Genomic DNA, 19882 nt, shown 5'->3' with positions numbered 1-19882 from the left:
ACCACAGAGTGAGTTTGGCAACTGTAATCTTGCAAAGTACAGATTTTTCTTTAAGTGAACATAGAACCCTTTCTGACAGATGTTACCTCTCCAAGCAACACCTGATACATAAGTTTCAAATAATGTCAAGACAAATTTAGCTTCTTAGCTATCAAGTCAGGGACAGAAAGACCCACCTCCTCTCTGATCACTTGTGGCCTCACATGACAGACATGGGCCAGCTTCCTTGCTTGCTCCTAACCATCCCGAATCCTGCTGGGCTGAACGCATGACTTCAAGCAGGTTTCTTAAAAACAGAGACAGGTAGCTTCAAAGTTTCTTCAGGGAGGAAGGCATGCCACCAATGTTTGGGCTGGCTTTTTTCACAAAGTCTGTAGCTCTCCAGATACGTCTTGTTTAAATTTTAGAAGGGGATGCTTTCTTCCTCCGTCCCTTTCTTCCTTTTCTTTCTTTCAAAAATAAAAAATATCCCATCTCCTGAGTGATCCTTTTGTGCTTGCTGCTCCCTATAGGCTCACTAGTGCCCTCTGTAGCCTAAGTGGGGGGGGGGGTGCCCAATTCTGTTAACGCCTCCCACCTATAAACAGGGAAACTTAGTTTCATTTTAGTCAACAAGGCAAACGAAATTTCCCCCAAACAAAAAATATATATACCATAGTGTGTATATACACAACAAAAATATACTATGTACTATAACGTATATATACACACACAATAAAAAGCACTAAATATCCCCCTCAAAATAAATATATATGTATATGTATGTATATGTACAGATATGCATTTAACTATTATTTGGGGGAATATTTACACACACGCATGCACGCGCGCACACACTCAGTAGGTCAGTCCTGGTTTCTCAGTCAGATTTTCTAAGTTCTGGGATTTGCTACGAAGCAAGCCTCTTCTTCATCCCAGTGCTCTGATTTGACCTGGCTCCTTCCTGCCTGCAGTACTGTTCATTAGAAACCCCACCAGTGTCCATGCTGTCCAATGGGTCTCCACCCAGTGGCACAATGAGATCATTGTGGCGTGGAGGCTTTAACAGTTGCCCAATGCCTGGGCTCCATGGAGACAGATTCTGAGTTGTGTGATCTGGGCCTGGAGCTCAGCATTCTTTAATGTTTTTCCCCAATCATTGTAAGGAGGAGCCAGGGGTCAGAACCACTGGTTATTTCTCACCTTCTATTTTTTAACTCACCTTGTAGTTTAGCTCTTTATGTGCCTCAAGACTTAAGAAGACAAGTTATACAGAGGTTTATGCTGTCTAGTCTAGCAGTGGGATTCCGACCTTTGAGCTGGTGTCCTTTCCAGTTTGGGCTTAACTCATACTGTGACCAACTGTCATCCCGGAAAGAGACAGAGACTTCTGGTGCTGAATCTGGGCCCTCGTGACTCCTGGCGCATCCGGGCCAGGCGTGGCCAATGTTATTCACCTGCAAACACACAGAGGCTGTGGGAAACTCGCGGGACTCGCAGAGTTTGAGGGCCACTGGAAACTGTAGACATAATGCACGCTCCTTCCTTGGCCACATCCACCCCATCCCGTAAACTTTGCCACAATCCCCACTTTACTTTTGATGTTCAATCCACTGGTGTCGCGACAATATGGCATTTCAAGGCACTTGCTCCACCCTCAACATTATCCACACCTTCTCCCCACCCCAGTCACTAGTTCAAGGTGGGATGTAGACCAGGAGGGAGTGAATAGTTAAAAGACCATTGTGTCAGCAGGCTCTCCCTCTCCTTCATTACTGATTCCTCCGGCTGTTAAAGTGCCATGTGTGTGTGTGTGTGTGTGTGTGAGCTTCTCTGTACTCATGTTCTCAGTTCTGGGAGTTTCTGCTGTCTTCAATATTAACAGTACTTAGATTTCTCCTGGATAAGCATCTTGGGCCCTCCTCTGCTCCCCCAAATCACCCCAAGTGGATCAAGAAAAATAGGTCAGTAAATGTGGTTGCCCATGGCATTGCTGGCTGCTACAGATGAACACAGTAGGGATGTTGCAGAGAAGGGCTAGGTCTCTCTGGTCAATGCCATCCTCCACACAGATCAGCTCTCCTAGATGAAGCAAGTCACTTTCTTTAAGCCTCAACTATTCTTCCATGAGTGGGTAGAATGCAAGTTGTGGTGAAAATCGAGTAAAATAATGTACAAGGTGTTTAACAGCATGCCTGGCACTGCTGGTAAGCACTAAATAATGTTATCAGCCAAAGAGACACCAATACACTCATTAAAATAAGAATGACCATCACCTGCTCACCAAAACAAAGACTACCCTGTGTGTGCCCTTTTGTACTGCACACCTGCTCCCCCCTCCCATTGGTCATTCTGCAAGTAATGGGGTTTCTGTACCCCCCAATTCCTGGAATGATTTCAAATGTTCTGTGCAATAGAAAGATTGAGCAAGACTCTGAGGAAAAATGACCCTAGTTTATTCCTAGGGACTATGAAGCCCCTAGCACTGGGCAATCCTACCTTGAAGCCTTGCCTGGGGACGGTGCTCAAGTGCATGCCTCCCCTTGTCCTATTCTGGATGCTTCCCCAGCACCTGCTCTGCCTGTTTGTTTCCCTTACTCATCTCTTGCAATTTGGTGGGTTGGACAGAGACATGTGGTCCCACTTCCACCTGAGTGGACAGCAGGTGGCCTGGCCCACAGCAGGATGTTTGGGCTGCAAGGGGATCAGCACCTGCACCCACACAGAGTAGAGAGGCCCCGTTCTCACCATGCAGCCTGCAGGGATTTCATGATGACTTCCAGAAGTGAGACTAAGGTCAGAGCTTGGGCAATGCTATGGGAATAGATGTAAATCAATTAGGGGGATTTTATTCCATAATCTAAATGGATGTCTTGTGTATGAGGAAAGAAATGGAAACCAAGTCTACCACACTGCTGTGGGCCTCCTCAGGCTTGGTTTTCATGGCACTGGAGATGGCTGCTTGACAACTTCTGTGGCCAGTTGGGGGGTTGCCTGCCTCCAGGATGCTGCGTGTGAATTTAATGATAAAGCACAGAGAAAAAAGCCCATTCTTGTGATGTCCATGTGATTGGAGTCCCAGACAAACCCAGTCTCTGAAAAATAACCCATTGATCCCACTTCTCTTTTCATAGGCAATTTAGAAGAGACTTCTAGACATCTAAGGCATCATTTGTTTACAAGGCCCTATTTCAATTATCAGTTGGAAGCTAATGTTTCACAGACCACATGTTTAAATGCTCACCTCTCCCATTGTTTATGAAAAATCAGAGCCCAAGATTTCCAAGCGTGCCCTGGCTCTTCCAGAGGGCCCAGCCGTTGGGGGGTGGGGAGCAGAGGAGGTCAGCGCTCCCGCCTTCAGGAATCTCTGAGCTCGCCGGAACCTTCCAGTGTGTGGGTGGTAGATGTATCAGCTGACAGGGGGAAGTGAGAGCGTGAAGGCGGCCACCCAAGACTTCAGGTCACCGCTGACACTCCTGACGGAGCTCAGATCTCAGCACTGGGAGGGCACCTGCTCGCCTTGCCAAAACAAACCAGCCCCTGCTAGGGGCACATTGCAAAGAAGGGGGGAGCATGAGGGGCAGGGAGCTATGGGTTTCACTTAAACCGGCTCAAATAACCAGTTTACAATGATGCGATGTTCTTGGGCATTGAGGGTAGAAAAAGGGCTGAGGCTCTGCTCCAGATCTGGGGAACATTAATATGCATCAGGGCAGAGTTCTCAAAATGAGCCCTTGCTTTGGTGGTCCTCTGCCGACAGCATTTCGAACCGCTATTTGTTGTCTTTAGGCCTGAGTAACCATCTGGTTTTGATTCAGGTGGCCTCAGGCTTGCCTCAGAGGTGAAAAGGGTGTGCACTCAAATTGAATTTCTCACAAATTTCAAACCAGAAGAATCCCAGTTTTCTCACACAAAGCCCACTCTGCTTGTGCAGCCCCTGGCCCTAAAAGCCTGGCATTAATCAGTTTCACCTGTTTGGCTAAATGAGCACATGTTAACCTAATGAAAATGACTCGTGCAATCAGTTTCTTCATGTGTTCTAATGTAGAGAGAAAGGGTGTGTGTGTGTGTGTGTGTGTGTGTGTGTGAACTCTCATTGACCTCCTGTCACTTTCCTTTGTGATGGGGACAGTGGTTTGGGGTCCTGGTAGGGCAGGGATGGGACTTGGACCATCTCCAGTCTCAGATTGGATAGTTCTGAACATGTAATAGAGTCCTCTATCCCAACTGATCAAAATTAATGGAGAAGGAGGTTTTATATCTAATGGGGGTCATATCTGAGTCTGAGCCAATAAAATTAAAAATTTCTTTTGAGGCTGCTGGATCAGGTAGCAAGTCTTCAGATGAAAAATGTTTAGATTTTGCCCCTTGTTTCAGAGAGTCAAGTCTGGAAAGTGATACTCATGTTATCAAACTGAGTGAGGAAAGAATGAGTCTCTTGGTAGGATATATGGTCAAGCTGGCACACCTACTCAGAATACGTATAGGTATTCCTCTATGTATAGATAACCCTATATCTAGGTGCATGGGCATCCTTGGGAACTGGGATTTGTCACCACTGTTACTTTTCAATGTCAAATCAAAGGAAGAAACAGAAATTGAATCTTCTAAAATCAGGATCAGCAAACTATGGCTGGTGGGCCAAATCCAGGCCACACCTGTTTTTATCCATAAAGTTTTATTGGGACACACACACACCCATTTGTTAGGTATTATCTGCAGCTGCTTAGTCAGAGTCGAGTAATTGTGACAGAGACTGCAAAACTGATAATATTTGCCATCTGGTGCTTTACAGATAAGGTATCTCAACCCTGTTCCAAAATGTTATACTTTTGTTTCCCCTATCTGAAGCTTTCCTTTACTTAAAGGCAGATATTCTCCCAATTGGCCCAGGGGATAAGAAACCCCATGACAGGAGTACCTAAGAAAATGCTTTCTCAAAACAGACATTTAATGAATTCCATGGAGAGTTTGGGGATACACTTATGTTTCTACTTGTTTCCTCTCTGTAAAAACATGTCCTCCTTTTAAATCCCAAAGATTCCTATGTGCGGGAGGATGTTGAAAATACAAGAGACCTCATATCATGGAAAATCTTATTGACAACTTCTTGGCCATTGTTGAGCTTAATTTTCTGTCTCTCACTGTAGGTCTCCTTCTTCCACAGATTCTGGGCTTCTCTGGGAACAATTCTGTCTCCCTTCATGTTATAACATGACTGATCCTACACGGTACATGGTACACAGTGGCTGCATTGTATAGACCAGCCATGGAATGAAACCGCAGACTTGGGTTTGGGTTTTTTCTTAATGTGGTTTGGTATGGTGGCCATACATGGCAAGGTAAATGTCAGAATTTCTAAAATTCCAACCCCTTCTCTCCACCTAGTCCATTGTTCCCTCCTTCAAAACAAAGGCTTAGGTTGCAGCCACACAGTCTAAATTAATCTAACACAGAAAGTAAAGCTCTAACGTAGTTGGAATGTAAGGGAGGGAGTTGGGACTTAACACTGAGTTCCTTTCCATTCCACTGCTGCCCTCACCACAGTGTTACAGGCAATGAGTTTGCTCTAACAGAACATTTTAAAAAGTCACACCACTATATAGGACTTTCCCCTTCTTGATACTGTCATATTTTATGGTCTTCAGATAGACAAAAATTATGCACATGTACACAATACACAGGCAGATGTGTGCGTGCTATATATACTTATGTTTTTATATATGTTTATATATACACATACATTCAAAATTGTAAAAATGAAGGAGGTATTCCCTCTGAATCGCTGAGTCTATATAACCCCAGCTTAAGGACAGAGCCTTTTTATGCTCACACTGAGCTCCTAGGACAAATGAGATCAGAGCTCTATTTGTAAGAATTGCTGTCTGCTTTCCAGTTTGGTTAAGTTAGTCCTGTACAGCAAGATGAAGATATATTTTCTGACATTGACTCAACCTCGATACTCTTATTATTTTCCTTTATTCATCACAGGGGGTTCTACTGGATGGGGGAGAGAAATCTGCATTCCTCTCAAAATGCCTTAATCAGCTCTCCATACGCATTTGATCAGTGGATTAGTGGGTATGCAACACACCAGAGTTTGAAATCTTGAAGGGTCTTTGTTCTGGCCCCTCTCCCTCATCACACAGGATGCTTGCCCCAGCTCTGAAGGCCACGGTTCTTTCTGTCAATATGTAGACACAGGGTCAGCAGCTTCCTCCTGGGCCCTTCCTGGTTTTTTCAGTTGTCATCATGTTAATCATCTTAGGCAGTAAAGTTGTTAGCCTTCTTTTGTAAGGAATAATCAAAATCCATCTCTGCTTCCCAGAGAGCCAAAAGCAGACAGCACCACAAAGAGAGAAGGGGTGGAGAGCCAAAGGGAGACGCCCTTGGTGACACAGGAGTTAAAATGCTCCCCCCCCCCCAGTTATTTCATGAATTATTCTTGCACTCAAGTGAAAAGGAAGCCTGATTTCCTATTCAGAAAAATAGCAATCTATCCCTAAAGTCAACCACACTCAATAACATCTGGAAAGTGCTCAAAACTAGGTAAAAATCTTGGAATTTCTTCATTTTCAAACACACACTGGATTGTTTTTTCCAGCTTCATCTGTCAGCATCTTTGGAGGTGGGGGGGTGTCATCAAGGGCCTTGAAGGGTTTTCATGTGAAAAAGCAGCTTGAAATGATACTATCTCGGCAGGAAAAACAGATCTGTGCAAGGGTCAGCCATTTGAAGTTCTGATTTCAAGAGGAAAGTAGAAGGAAGTGTGGAGAATAAAGAAGGCATCTGACTCTGGATGAATGTGAAATTCTTATGTGACTTGGCTCACATTCTCCTTTAGCAGACAGAATACAGCATGATTCTGGGTTCACTCTGTGACAAACAGACCACACAAAACAAAGAAGGGGCAATGCTGTGAACTAAGGCTGTTGCTCTTGATAAGCTCTCTGGGGTACGATTTCAAGGAGTAAGTTAATGGCCTCACTACAAAAGAGTCCCAGGGGTCCCTGAAGCTTGACCCCAAAACTTGAACTCTACCTGAACTGATTTTTTCCTTTTTTTTCTTTTTTGAGGTTTGAAAACATTTAATCAACTCTCCTCCCAGGACATTTGATTTCTGTGCACTCCTGCACTTGTGGGCTCCATCTGGGGGAAGAAGTGCCAAAACCACCATTGGAAAGGCTGCCCCGGAGGTATTTTCAGTCCGACTGGAAGCAGCAGGTAACGGAAATCTTATGAGACAGCTTGTTCTCAAGAGATTTCCTTGTCCAGTTTTGCTGACCAAAGCATTCCCCTGGTTTGGATAAACCTTGAATTAGCAGCTGCACTTTGAAACACTGATTCTTGGTTCTAATTGCAGTTAAAATGCTTGGAAGCTTACCCTTTACTCTTGCATTTTGCTGTCCCTGGTTTTGTCCCATGACATTAAGTGCTTCCTGGACTCCTGAAAGCAGTTAGCTTCCCTTCTAGAAACACTGGATCATAGTTGGATAAATTCATCTAAATGTTTTCAATTCAAGCCAATGAGCATCGATTTAGCATCAACACTATTCCCATCATAGGATTGGATCTAGGGATGGAGCCTGATATCCATGAATTCAAGGGAGTCAGCCACACAGAAAGGGCAGACACACTTTCAGTGACGGTGTAAGTAACACTGACAGCTAAAATTAAGCACAGTGGAAACACACAGACAGGCAGAGATGCACCAGAAGTTAATGATCATTTATCTTTTAAATAATAGATCACACAAAGTTCTTTCCCCCAAATGCCAATTGTTTAAGGGAGTGGTTTGTTTTGTTTAAACAGTCAAAATGTAGAAACCAGAGGGTGGCCTATAGTTTAGTGCTGAGCCCATCTAATGGACTGGGGCTTGCTTTCTGGAGCACTGTTTCAAGATTCTGAGGTGGTATTTGGTCTCAACAGAAAATTGTGCTGATTGATTGGTTGTCATTGATGCCCTGTGTGGAGGGAGAAGCAGCCTGCATGCCACAGGTATGCCAGTTCTGAAGTAGATAAAACTCACGTATGAATGGATGCAGAGGTAAAACAGTTCAACACAAACACTTCCTCAGACCTGACTATGAATTGCAGCAGAATTCCTTTATGACAAGGACCCTTCTTACACTGCTGTAGGAGCACTGTGCATCAGATGCTAGTTCCTGAAATATGTTTTTTAAAGCACAAAGGAAAAGTTAGAGATAGTATCACATCAGAATATAGGTTTCTCTGCTATCTGAAAATTTGTTTTATGCCACTTAGCTTTTATGAAACACCTACATTAGTACCCATTTTTACCAACAGAAAGAAATCTAAAGAGAATTTTCACTTTTATGGAATAGTAATTGCTTCTTTGCACCATTTCATCTTCTGAAAGTTTTCGTAAGAACACTGTACTTTCTGATAGCAGGAGAAGCCAATATTGATGTCCATCTGGACCCCCCACTTTGTGATTTTATAAAGGGCCTCTGCTGTGTTTAGATACTCTGTCCCAAAGAACAATAAAAATAAAACCTTTCCACAACATTGTTATTCAACTTTGAGAATGAGCCTCAGCCTGTCAGTATGTATAGACAGGGGATTATTCATGAACTTTAGATTTACCAAACAAGAAGTGAAGGTTTCAGAGTAGAAATCGTAGTATCCGCCTAGAGATGTGGCATCTGTGTGCTTGTGGAGAAATGGAATTCCTAACTAATTTCGGAAGATTGAAGGCCCAGCCAGAGCCATCCTGACAGCTGGTTACCAGGCAGCTTCTGGTGGTGATGTACAAGGCGTATTTATCATCCCAAGGGCTCCAAAGAGAAAGTGGGATACCATTACTAGAGTGCTATAAAACTGTCTGGGTATTTTGGGTATTATTCTTATTAAATTAAAGTTCTATTAAAGTGAAACATGTTACTATTTAGATTTCTGTCTGCTTGGCGGTGTTTGTTTCATAAATCTTGCAGGAGAAAATTGGCCCATGGAATTGGATGTTGGATATAGCATTTCTTCCACATCAAGAAAATGGCCACACATTTTTTTAATTGTTTCCCTTGCAAATAATTTTTAAACAGCCTTACAAAAATGTTTTCCTTGCTTCACTCCCCAGTGAGTTAAAAATGCGCACCCGTGGTTGCCAGTTGGCATAGTCTCTTGTGATTCCAGCAGACAGCTATGGGAATGTATGAGGTGATTTCTGGGGTGTGTGTGTGGCGGGGTGGGGGGACTGCTTTTCCTTGCAGTATGCAAAATGATACTTTTTATTTTTAACTAATTCCTTAAAGCCAAAACACTTCCCACCCACAAGTGTTGCCTAATTGGGGGACATGGAAAATGAATGAAGAAACAAGCCTCAAACAAAGAGGGTTTGCTGAGCCCATTTTAACACTAATTAATTATTGTTGTCAGTAAACTGAAAGTGTACATGGATTGCATTTTCCAGAGTCTTTGCCTGGGCCTACAGGGGATGTGGGGCATGTTGCTCCAGGCTTCAGATGGTGGTGGGTGCACAGTTACAACCAGCGGGAACTCTTGCTCACACACTCCTTCTGTATAAAGGATGATGTGTTTCAGTATTGGCTTGCGGTTCTAAAATGAGATGCTTTTCTATTTCAATTATACTGTGGTGGATCAAACGTTACAAAATAAGCCTCAAATAGGAGTGTAGCCTTACCAAAAATGAAAGCATATGTTTGAGTGTCCAAATACAATGGTCATATGTTGACACCTTGAAATACTCAGGCTGTCCCTGCCATATTTGAGGCTTGCTCTATAGGCTCAAACTAGAAAGAAGGCAGAAATTTGGTTTTGACACATTCCCAATTCTCTTGCATGCCTTTTTAAAAAGATTTTTAAAGCTCTGGTCCTCTGCTTTTCCATCTAATGAGAGCCATCTTTTCCATTCTCCTCTCCCCCATTTTTAAGCTGTTCTGTGTTCCAATCCATAGGGATGTAATCATGCCATGGAAAGATCTTTGGGGACATGGAGTTATTTTATTCATTGATTTATTCAACAAATATTTGAGTACCTATTGGATTCTGGGCTCTGGGATAGGCACTAGGGATGCAATGCCGAGCAAACCAGACACTATCCCTGTCTTCATGCTGTGTAGTGGGAGAGACAGACTTTAATGAAATAATGACAAGAATGAGTTTATGATTAAAATCACAATAAGTATTGTACTATAAAGTAGAGGTATTATCTAAGCACATAATAGAGATGTTGACCTTGTCTAGATGAGGGAAATTGGTAAAGGTGAGGAAGTGAGGGAAAATTTCTCTGCTTTGACAATACTTGAGCAGAGGTCAGACAAAGCATAACTCAGCAAATTGAGGAAGAGTATTCCACATAGGTAATGTTTCCCTGGGTCTTAGGGAGTTCTCAAGATGCAGTATTTTCAGTGCTAAAACTTAGACAGTCCCTGGAAACCTACACTAAGAGCATAGAGCATGCAAAGACCTCATTGCAGATAGAAGCATGGAACATTTAATGAATGGAAAGAAGGCTAAAGTTTCTGGAAAACGTTGGCAGAATTTACCCTAGATGAGATCCAATGAGAGAGACGTTCAGGGCCCAACCATATAGGCCCTTAAAGGTCATGTTAAGGTCTCTATCCTAAGAGCAACGGAAAGTGTTTTAAGAAAGATTTACCTTGCAAGAAGTTCACTCGATCTAGAATATGGGGACCATTACCATGCAAAGTTCAGAAATCTTTTCCTCACTTAAAGCTAGCTGTGGTCCTTTGGCAGTGGTGTGATGGTAAATGTTTAAAACTGGTTTTAGGTGAGGGGGCTGGGTTTGGCGTGGGTGATGGTAGAAAAACCCTCATTGATAGCATTTGCCAGTTTCCATGGTATTCCCACCATAGTCAATTTCAAGCTACCAACATGGTGTCTTGAATGCAGATTTGGGGAAAGATACTATGATGGACCCCAATAGCCATGCTAGTTGCTTCTCTTCCTATTCAAACAGAATGTTTTTCAAATAGCCAATAAATTTAAGCCTTTCCCTGACCAGTAAAAAGTTCCGACAGACACAGGAGGGGAGCTTAAGCTCTACTACATCATGTAAAGATTCAATAAGCATAGCTAGGCTTGCTCCTCTGAATCTAGAGGGTCCCAAAGACATGGAAAAAACAGAGCACTGATAGAAATGTAAAAATCACATTAAACAAGCATAAGGCTTTTTAGAGACCATGGAAACATTTCTACAACCTTCTGTGATGCTGCATGGGCATCAGAGAACTGAACACCAATGTCGATGTGATGCCCTGACATAACTAAGATTTTTGCAATCTTGCCTCAGAGATTGAAAATTTTTGGAATTTTAACCAATATGCTAAAACCAAAACAAGACAAAACAAAACAAAACCCCACAACACTCCAGGCTCAGATTGCTGAATGCTTAGAAAAGGGATATGCATCATTTTAACCCTGAACAACCAGAGTTGTAAAAACTTAAGCACAAGTTCAAGGAAATCTGTGTTTCTTGAAGGTAAGGATTGTTTCTTATTCACTCTGGTATCCATATTGAGTGCTCAGAATCAAGTTCAAAGTAGAAGTTAAAAATGATAGAAATATAGATAGATAATTTAACATGCATAAAAAGGTAGGTCTTTATGATTACCTTTGTAATCATCTGACAATTTTAAGCTATCTTATTGTCTGAACTTCAATATAAACAGCTATTAGAATTTTCAGAGAAGGATAGCTATTAACTCTATTAATTTTGAAATAAATTTTTAAATTATACAACAGAGGTAGATTTGCAGGAAAGTTCTAAAGATAGTACAGAGAGTTCCCCTATATTAACAGTTTGCATCAGTATGGTACATTTATCATAATTAATGAACCAACACCATTATTCACTGAAGTCCATGGTTTATTTGGATTTCCTTACTTTTTACCTAATGTCCTTTTCTGTTCCAGGATCCCATTCAGATACCACATTACATTTAGTCATAATGTCTCCTAAGGCTCCTCTTGATGGTGACATGTTTCAACTTTCCTTGTGAATGAACTTGACTGCTTAGAAGAGTACCAGTTGTGTGTTTTGTTATTTTCAAGAAAGTCCTTTCAGTTGGGATCTGTTTGATGTTTTTCTCCTGATTACACTGGGTACCTTGAGTGTTTTAGGGAGGGATACCACAGAAGTAAATTCTCATCACACCATATGCAGAGTACGTATTATCAACAAAATTTATCATTGTATTGTTGATCTTGATCACCTAGATAATATAGTTTGTCAGGTTTCCCTAAAATAAGGTTGCCCTATTTTTCTCCCTTTCATTCTGTACTATTTGGAAGGAAGTCACATGCACAGCCCATGCTTAAGGCATGAGGAGTTATGCTCCCTCTCCTTGAAAGCAAAATATCTAATAAGTTATTTGGAATTCCTCTGCATGAGAGATTATCTCTTCTCCCCAAATTATTTATTTATTCAATCATGTATCTATATCAGTATTGACTCAAGGATATTTATTTTGTACTTTGGGTTATAATCCAGTATTAATTTATTTTGATTAATTTTATCTAGCTTTGGTTATTGGGAGCCCTTTCAGTTGTCTCCTGTGTCCCTTTGACATATTCCCATCACTGAGGGTTTTATTTTTGAGCACTACAAGATATTCCAGGATCATCTTGTATATTTCCTGTCCCATTCCTATAATTGAAGGAGAAAATGGTTCGTTTTATTAGAGAATGGTATTAGAAACCAAGATCTGGATGCTACAGTGATTCATTGTTTCTGGGATGTCATTGTTCCTAGGACCTCTCAGCTACTAAAGCAAGGAAAAATATGTGTGTATCTATCTCTATATTAAGCAAAATGCATGTATAGTGGCTTCAGAATTGTTCACCCATACCTTCACTGGAAACAACTTCAACTAAAATATAGTGCAAAGTTAGTGCAAGTACATGTGCTTTTAGTCTTACATACTCCATTCATTTGCAAATTTACTTAGATCAGAATCTTTCCCCCCAATCCCCTCAGTGAAGTTGTTTAATATCTTTGTAATGTAGTTTGATTGTTTTATTAAAGTCTGCATTTCATCCTAGCCCCCAATATACTGAGTTTTTTTTAAAAAGTTACATACATTAAGCTTCACTCATTCTATGGTAAATTTCTATAACTTTTGATAAATGCATAGAATAGTTCTCCACTCTAAAAAATTCTGTTTCACCTTTTCAACTCTCTCCTCATCCCCAACCACCAATGTGTTTATCATCTGTATAGTTTTGTCTTTTCCCAAATATAGAATCATAGAGTATACAGCCTTTTGAGACTGGCTTCTTTCACTTAGAAATATGCATTTGATATTCTTCTATGCCTTTTGTTGACTTCATGGATCATTCCTTTTTATCACTAAATAGTATTCCACTATATGGATGCACCACAATTTGTTTATCCATTCACCTACTATCTATTCACTTTGATTCTTTCCAGTTTGGAACAATTATGAATATAGCTCCTATAATCATTGATGTGAAAGCCCTAGTCTAGACACACATTTTTAAATCAAAGGATAAATACTTAAGAGTGCAACTACTGAATCACATGGTAAGATTATACTTAATTTTGTAAGAAACTACGAAACTCTCTTCCAAAGTAGCTGTACCATTCTTAAAAAAAGTGAATTATGTTTGTTTTTGGGATTGTTTATGTTTTTGTTTTTGTTTTTGCTCTGCATCCTCACCAGCAGTTAGTATGGTCGGTTTTTGGATTTTAGCCATTCCAATAAGTGCAAATGCATTAATGTGCATTTCCTTAATGATACATGGTGTACAGCTATTTTCATATGCTCATTTTCCATCTATGTATTTTTTAAGTTTTTTACTGTTTATTTATTTTTTAGAGAGAGAGAGACAGAGCTCAAGCAGGGAGGGGCAGAGAGAGAGGGAGACACAGAATCTGAAGCAGGCTCCAAGCTCTGAGATGTCAGCACAGAGCCTGACACTGGGCTTGAACTCACAAACAACAAGGTCATGACCTGAGCCAAAGTTGGATGCTTACCTGACTGAGCCACCCAGGTGTCCCACAATCTATATATTATCTTTAATAAAATATCTGTTCAGATATTTTGCTCATTTTTAAATTGACTTGTTTGTTTTGTATTGTTGAGTTTTAATAGTTTTTTATATATTTTAGGTATAAGTCCTTTATCACATGTATGTTTTGCATAAATTTTGTCCCAGGCAGTGGTTTCTCTTTTCGTTCTCTTAAGAGTGTCTTTTGAAGAGAAAAAGATTTAAAATTTAATAAACACCAATTTATGAATTTTTTTCTTTCATGGATCATACTTTGGTGTTGTATCTGAAAACTCACCAATTCAAGGTCACATAGGCTTTTCCCACTTTTTTCCTAGATGTAATTATATAATTTTATAATTTTGCATTTTACATTTAGAATCTTCCTGTGTGTGTGTGTGTGTGTGTGTGTGTGTGTGTTGCATATAAATATCCAACTGTTCCAGAATCATTTGTTAAAGAGATTATCTTTTCTCCAATGAATTGCCTTTGTTCTTTTATTTAAAAAAATGGTTGACTATATCTGTGTAGGTTTGTTTCTGGGTTCTCTACTCTATCCCATTCATATATATATGTCTATTCTTTGGCCAATACCATGTTGTCTTGATTATTGTAGCTTTATAGTAAGTCTAAAAATTGGGTTCAACTTGAATTGAGTGTTCCAACTTGGCTCTTATTTTTTTGTATTGCATTGGCTGTTCTAGGTCTTTTGCCTTTCCATATAAATTTTAGAAGAAGGCTGCCAATATCTTCAAAATAGCTTGCCAAGATTTTAATTGGGATTGTATTAAATCTATAGGACAAGTTGCAAAAAATTAATGTCTTAACAATATTTAGTTTTCTAATCCATGAATATGGAAAATCTCTCCATTTCTTAGAGCTGTAGGATTTCTTTCATTAGTGTTTTATAGTTTTCTGCATATAGACACTGTACATATTTTGTTAGATTTACCTAAGTATTTAATTTTTTAGTGTTATTGTAAATGGCATTTTTAAAATTTCAATTTCCAATTGCTTGTTGCAGAGAAGGAATTGACTTTTGTATATTGTTCACTACCTATTCAACAACTGTTTATTAGTTTCAGGAGAAGTTTTATAGATTTTTTTATATAGGCAATTAAGTGACCTGTGAATAAATACAATTTTATTTTGTTTCCTGTATATTTCATTTCTTTTTCTTGTCTTATTGTACCAGCTAGGATTTCCAGTGTCATGTTGAATAGTGGTGGTGAGGGAGGACATCTTTGTCTTGGTACTGATCTTAGGGGAAAAGTGCTTAGTATCTCACCATTAAGTATTATGTTAGCTCTAGTATTTAAAAAATGTTCTTTATCAAGTTGAATAAGTTCCCCTTTATTCCTAGCCTGCTGGGAGTTTTTATCATGAATGGATACTGGATTTTGTCAAATATTTTTCCATGTTAATTGATGTCATCATATGAGCATGTTGATGTGGTTGGCGACATTAATTCCATTTTGAATATTAAACCAACATGTAGACCTGGAATAAATTCCACTTGGTCATGGTGCATAATTATTCTTATACATTATCAATTTGACTTGCTAGTATTTTGTTGGAAGTTTTTGTGCCTATGTTTATGAATATTGATCTGTAGTTTTATTTTCTTTACCTTGTTTTGGAATAAGAGGTAATTACTCAGAATGAGTTAGGATGTGTTTTTTTCACTGCTTTCAGGCTTAATACACTCTTTATTCCCTGGTTTCCACAGGTGGAAACTTAAGCTATTGATTTTAGTATTTTCTTCTTTTCTAATATATACATTTGATGCTATAAATTTTCCTGTAAGCACAGCTTTCACTGCACCCTACAAACTTTGATGAATTTTATTTTCATTTTTTTAAAGATTTTAAATTTTATATTAGAGAAAGAGAGAGAGAGTGCTAGGAGGGAAAGTGGCAGAGAGAGAGGAAAGAGGGGGAGAGAATCCCAAGCAGGTTCCATGCTCAGTGCAGAGCCTGACAGGGGGCTCAGTCCTGAGACCCTGGGATCATGGCCTGAGCTGAAATCAAGAGTCAGACACTCAACAGACTGAGCCACCCATGTGCCTAATGAGTTGTATTTTCTTATTCATTTTCACTTAGTTCAAAATATTTAATAATTTCTCTGGAGACTTCTCTGATCCATGGGTTATTTTTATAAATGTATTATTTGATTTCCAAGTATTTGAGGATTTTTCCAGTTCTATTTCTATTATTGGCTTCTGGTTTATTTTCACTGTGGTCTGAGACCATACTTTGTATTATTTCTATTCTCTTAAATTTGTTAAGGTGTATGCCATGGCTCATAATGTGGTCTATCTTGGTGAATGTTCCATATGAGCTTAAGAAGAATGTGTATTTTGCTATTATTGGATGGAGTCTTCTATAAATGTCCATAGATCAATTTGATTGATAGTTCTGTTCAGGTCATCTATATCCCTACTGATTTTCTGCCTACTTGATTGATCAATTACTGACAGAAGCCTGTTAAAGTCTTCAATTCTAATAGCATCTTTGTCTATTTTTCCACTAAGTTCTACCCATTTGCCTCATATATTTTGATGTATTTTTATTAGGTGCTTGACCTTTTAAGATTGTTATGTCTTCTTGGGAAATTAACCCCTCTATAACTATGTAATACTCCTTTATTGTCCCTGATAATCTTTCTTGTTCTGAAGCCTATTTTGTATGAAATAAATTTATCTACTTGTGTTTTCTTTTGATTGGTGCTATCATGGTATATGTCCCCATACCTATACTCTTAACTTAACCTATTTGAGTATTTATATTTAAAAGTGTTTCTTGTATACGACATCTATTTGGGTCTTGTTTCATCCATTCTGACAATTGATATACTTCGACCATTCATATTTAAAGTGATTATTGATATAGTTGAATCAATATCTATCATGCTTCTATATGCATTACATTTGTTCTTTGTTGTACTTTGTACCGCTGTTGACTATATTTTCCCATCATTAGATGAGAGAGAAAAGCTAGAAGAGCTTTGATGGGGAAAAAATACTTTCCCCCACCTGGGATAAGGCTCTGGCAAATTATTTTCCTCTGGAGATTATTTCCTCTTGAGAAGACTCTAGGTGTGTTTCAATGTGATTGCTGTTCCTCTCCCCTTCCCAGAGCAATGAGGGGATCTTTCTTGGATCATCACCTTGAAAAACTGGTGGGATTCTTAGAAGTAAATTCATGAAAGTGTGGTGGCCACCCTAAGACTGTGACTCCCAGGATGTTCTCATTCCTATACTAGTTAATACTTAACCTGCAGTAATTCATCAAAATTATGTATAATTGTTTCTACTGGTTTATGGCACTAGCAGCTTCTGCTCTGGTAAGCAGATATTGACTATGCCTCTCTGAATATGCCTGCCTCTCCATATTCGGGGTAGTGAGCCACAACTGAAACTTCAGTTCTCTGATGGGCCCAAATAACATGGCTGATTTTCAGTTTTTACTTGATGTAATGGTGGAAAGTGATGATTTCCAAGGTCTTTACATATCAGAGCTGAAACTAGAAATCTTTATTTTGTTTCTTGGTTTAGTAAAATTTTTAATTTGGGATAATTGTAGATTCACATACAGTTGTCAAAACAATACATATATTCCATGTAACTTTTGCCCAGTTCCTCCCAATAGTAACATCTTGAAAAACTATATATACGGCAATATTACAACCAGGATATTAACGTTGATAGTGTCAGAACATTTTCATCACCATATGGATCCTTCATGCTTCCCTTTTATAACTACACTCATTTCTCTCCCTCAACCCCTTTTGGACCCTGGTAACCACTAATATTGTCTCTATTTCTATATCTTTGTCATTGGAAGAATTTTATATAAATTAAATCATATAGTATGTAACATTTTAAGATTAAATTTTTTACTCACTAGTCTTGGGAGATTTATTCAGGTTTTTGCTTGTGTCAATTGTTGTTTTTAATTTCTGAGTAGTATTTATTAATATGGATACATCACAGTTTATTACCATTCACCAATTTGAGGACATTGGGGTTACTTCCAGTTTGGATTTATTCTAAATAAAGCTGTATGAACATCTTATGTATAGGTTTTCTTGTGTGAACATGCTTTATTTCTCTGGGATAAATACCTAGGAGTGCAACTGCTGGCTTGTAGAGTAGTTGCATGTTTAGGTTTTTAAGAAATTGCCAAATTGTTTTCCAGATGTCTATATCATTTTATATTATCTCCAGAAATGTAGGAGTGATCTTTTAATTTTAGCTTTTCTGATAGATGTGTGGTGATGACTTGTTGGTTTTAATTTTAATTTCCTTAGTGGCTAATAATGTTTAATATCTTTTTATTCATTTATTTGCTATCTATATTCTCTTCAGTGTACTGTCTCTTCATGAGTTTCATCCAATTTCTAACTGGATTGTTTATTTTTGCTACTGTTGAGTTTTGAGTGTTCTTTATGGATACTAGTCCTTTGCTAGATATATGGTTTTCAAACATTATCTCCCATGCTATAGGTTGTCTTTTCATTCTTTTCTCATAGTAAAAGTTTTTATGGATCATGCTTTTGGTTGCAAGTCTAGGAATACTTTGCCTAGCCCTAGTTCCTCAAGATTTTCTCCTATGTTTTTATCTAAAAAATTTACAATTTTACAGTTAACTCCATGATCTATTTTGAATAGTTTCATATAGAATGTGAGAATTAGGTTGAGGTTTGTTTTTGTTTGTTTGTTTGTTTGTTTGTTTTTCCTATGGATGTCCACTTGCTCCAGCACTATTGTTGAAAAGGTTAGCCTTCTTCCATTGAATTGCCTTTGCATGTTTGTCAAAGATTAGTTAGGCATATATATGTGCATCAATTCCCTTATTCTCTATTCTGTTCCATTAATTTATGGGCTTCTCCCCCCAACCCCAATACCATATAGTCTTGATTACTGTAGCTATATAAAGAAACTTGACATTGGGTAGATTAATTTATTCTACTTAATTTTCTTTTCAAAATTGTTTTTAGCTATTCTACTTTCTTTGAGTTTTCATATAAATTTAGAATAAGCTTTTATAAAGTTATTTTTGTTAACTTAAAGTTTATTTATTTTCAGAGAGACAACATGAGCCAAGTAGGGGCAGAGAAGGAGGGAGAGAGAGAAAATCCCAAGCAGGCTCCACTCTCTGTGCTGAGATTGGTGCAAGGCTCAGTCTCACAACTGGGAGAACATGACCTGAGCTGAAATCAAGAGTTGTATGCTTATCCAACCGAGCCACCCAGGTGCCCCTAGAATAAACTTATTTATACCTAAAAGAAATCTTGCTGAAATTTTGGTAGGAATTTCTTTCATTTTCTATTGCTGCTATAACATATTACCACAAACTTACTAGCTTAAAAGAAAATGAATTTGTTATCTTACAGTTCTGGTGGACAGTCTGAAATCAGTGTCACTAGGCTGAAGTCAAAGCATTGACAGGGCCGGTTTCTTTTGGAGACTATGAGGGAAGAATCTGTTTCCTTCCCTGTTTTAGTTTCTGGTGGCCGTCTGCATTCCTTGCTTTGTGATTTCCTCCATCTTCAAAACATAGCACTCTAACTTCTTGCTTCCATCATTAAATGTGTCCTACTTCCTCTTCTGTGTCAACTATCCCTCTGGTTCCCTCTTAAAAGGATACCTGTGATTATGTTTAGGGCCCACAAAATAATTCAAGATAATCTTTTAATCTCAATAATCTCAATCTTTTAATCTCTTAGTTTATCACGTATATACAAAATTCTTTTTATATATAAGATAACATTCACAGGTCCAAGAATTAAGAACTGGATACCTTTGGAGACTGTATTCAGTCTACTACAACTTGCATATCACTTTGAGGAGGATTGACATGTTTACTTTGTTGCATCTTCTAATCCA

Source organism: Panthera uncia, assembly GCF_023721935.1.
Source record: "Panthera uncia isolate 11264 chromosome B2 unlocalized genomic scaffold, Puncia_PCG_1.0 HiC_scaffold_25, whole genome shotgun sequence".
Taxonomy (NCBI): Eukaryota; Metazoa; Chordata; class Mammalia; order Carnivora; family Felidae; genus Panthera; species Panthera uncia.
Note: the sequence above shows the minus strand (reverse complement) of the source record.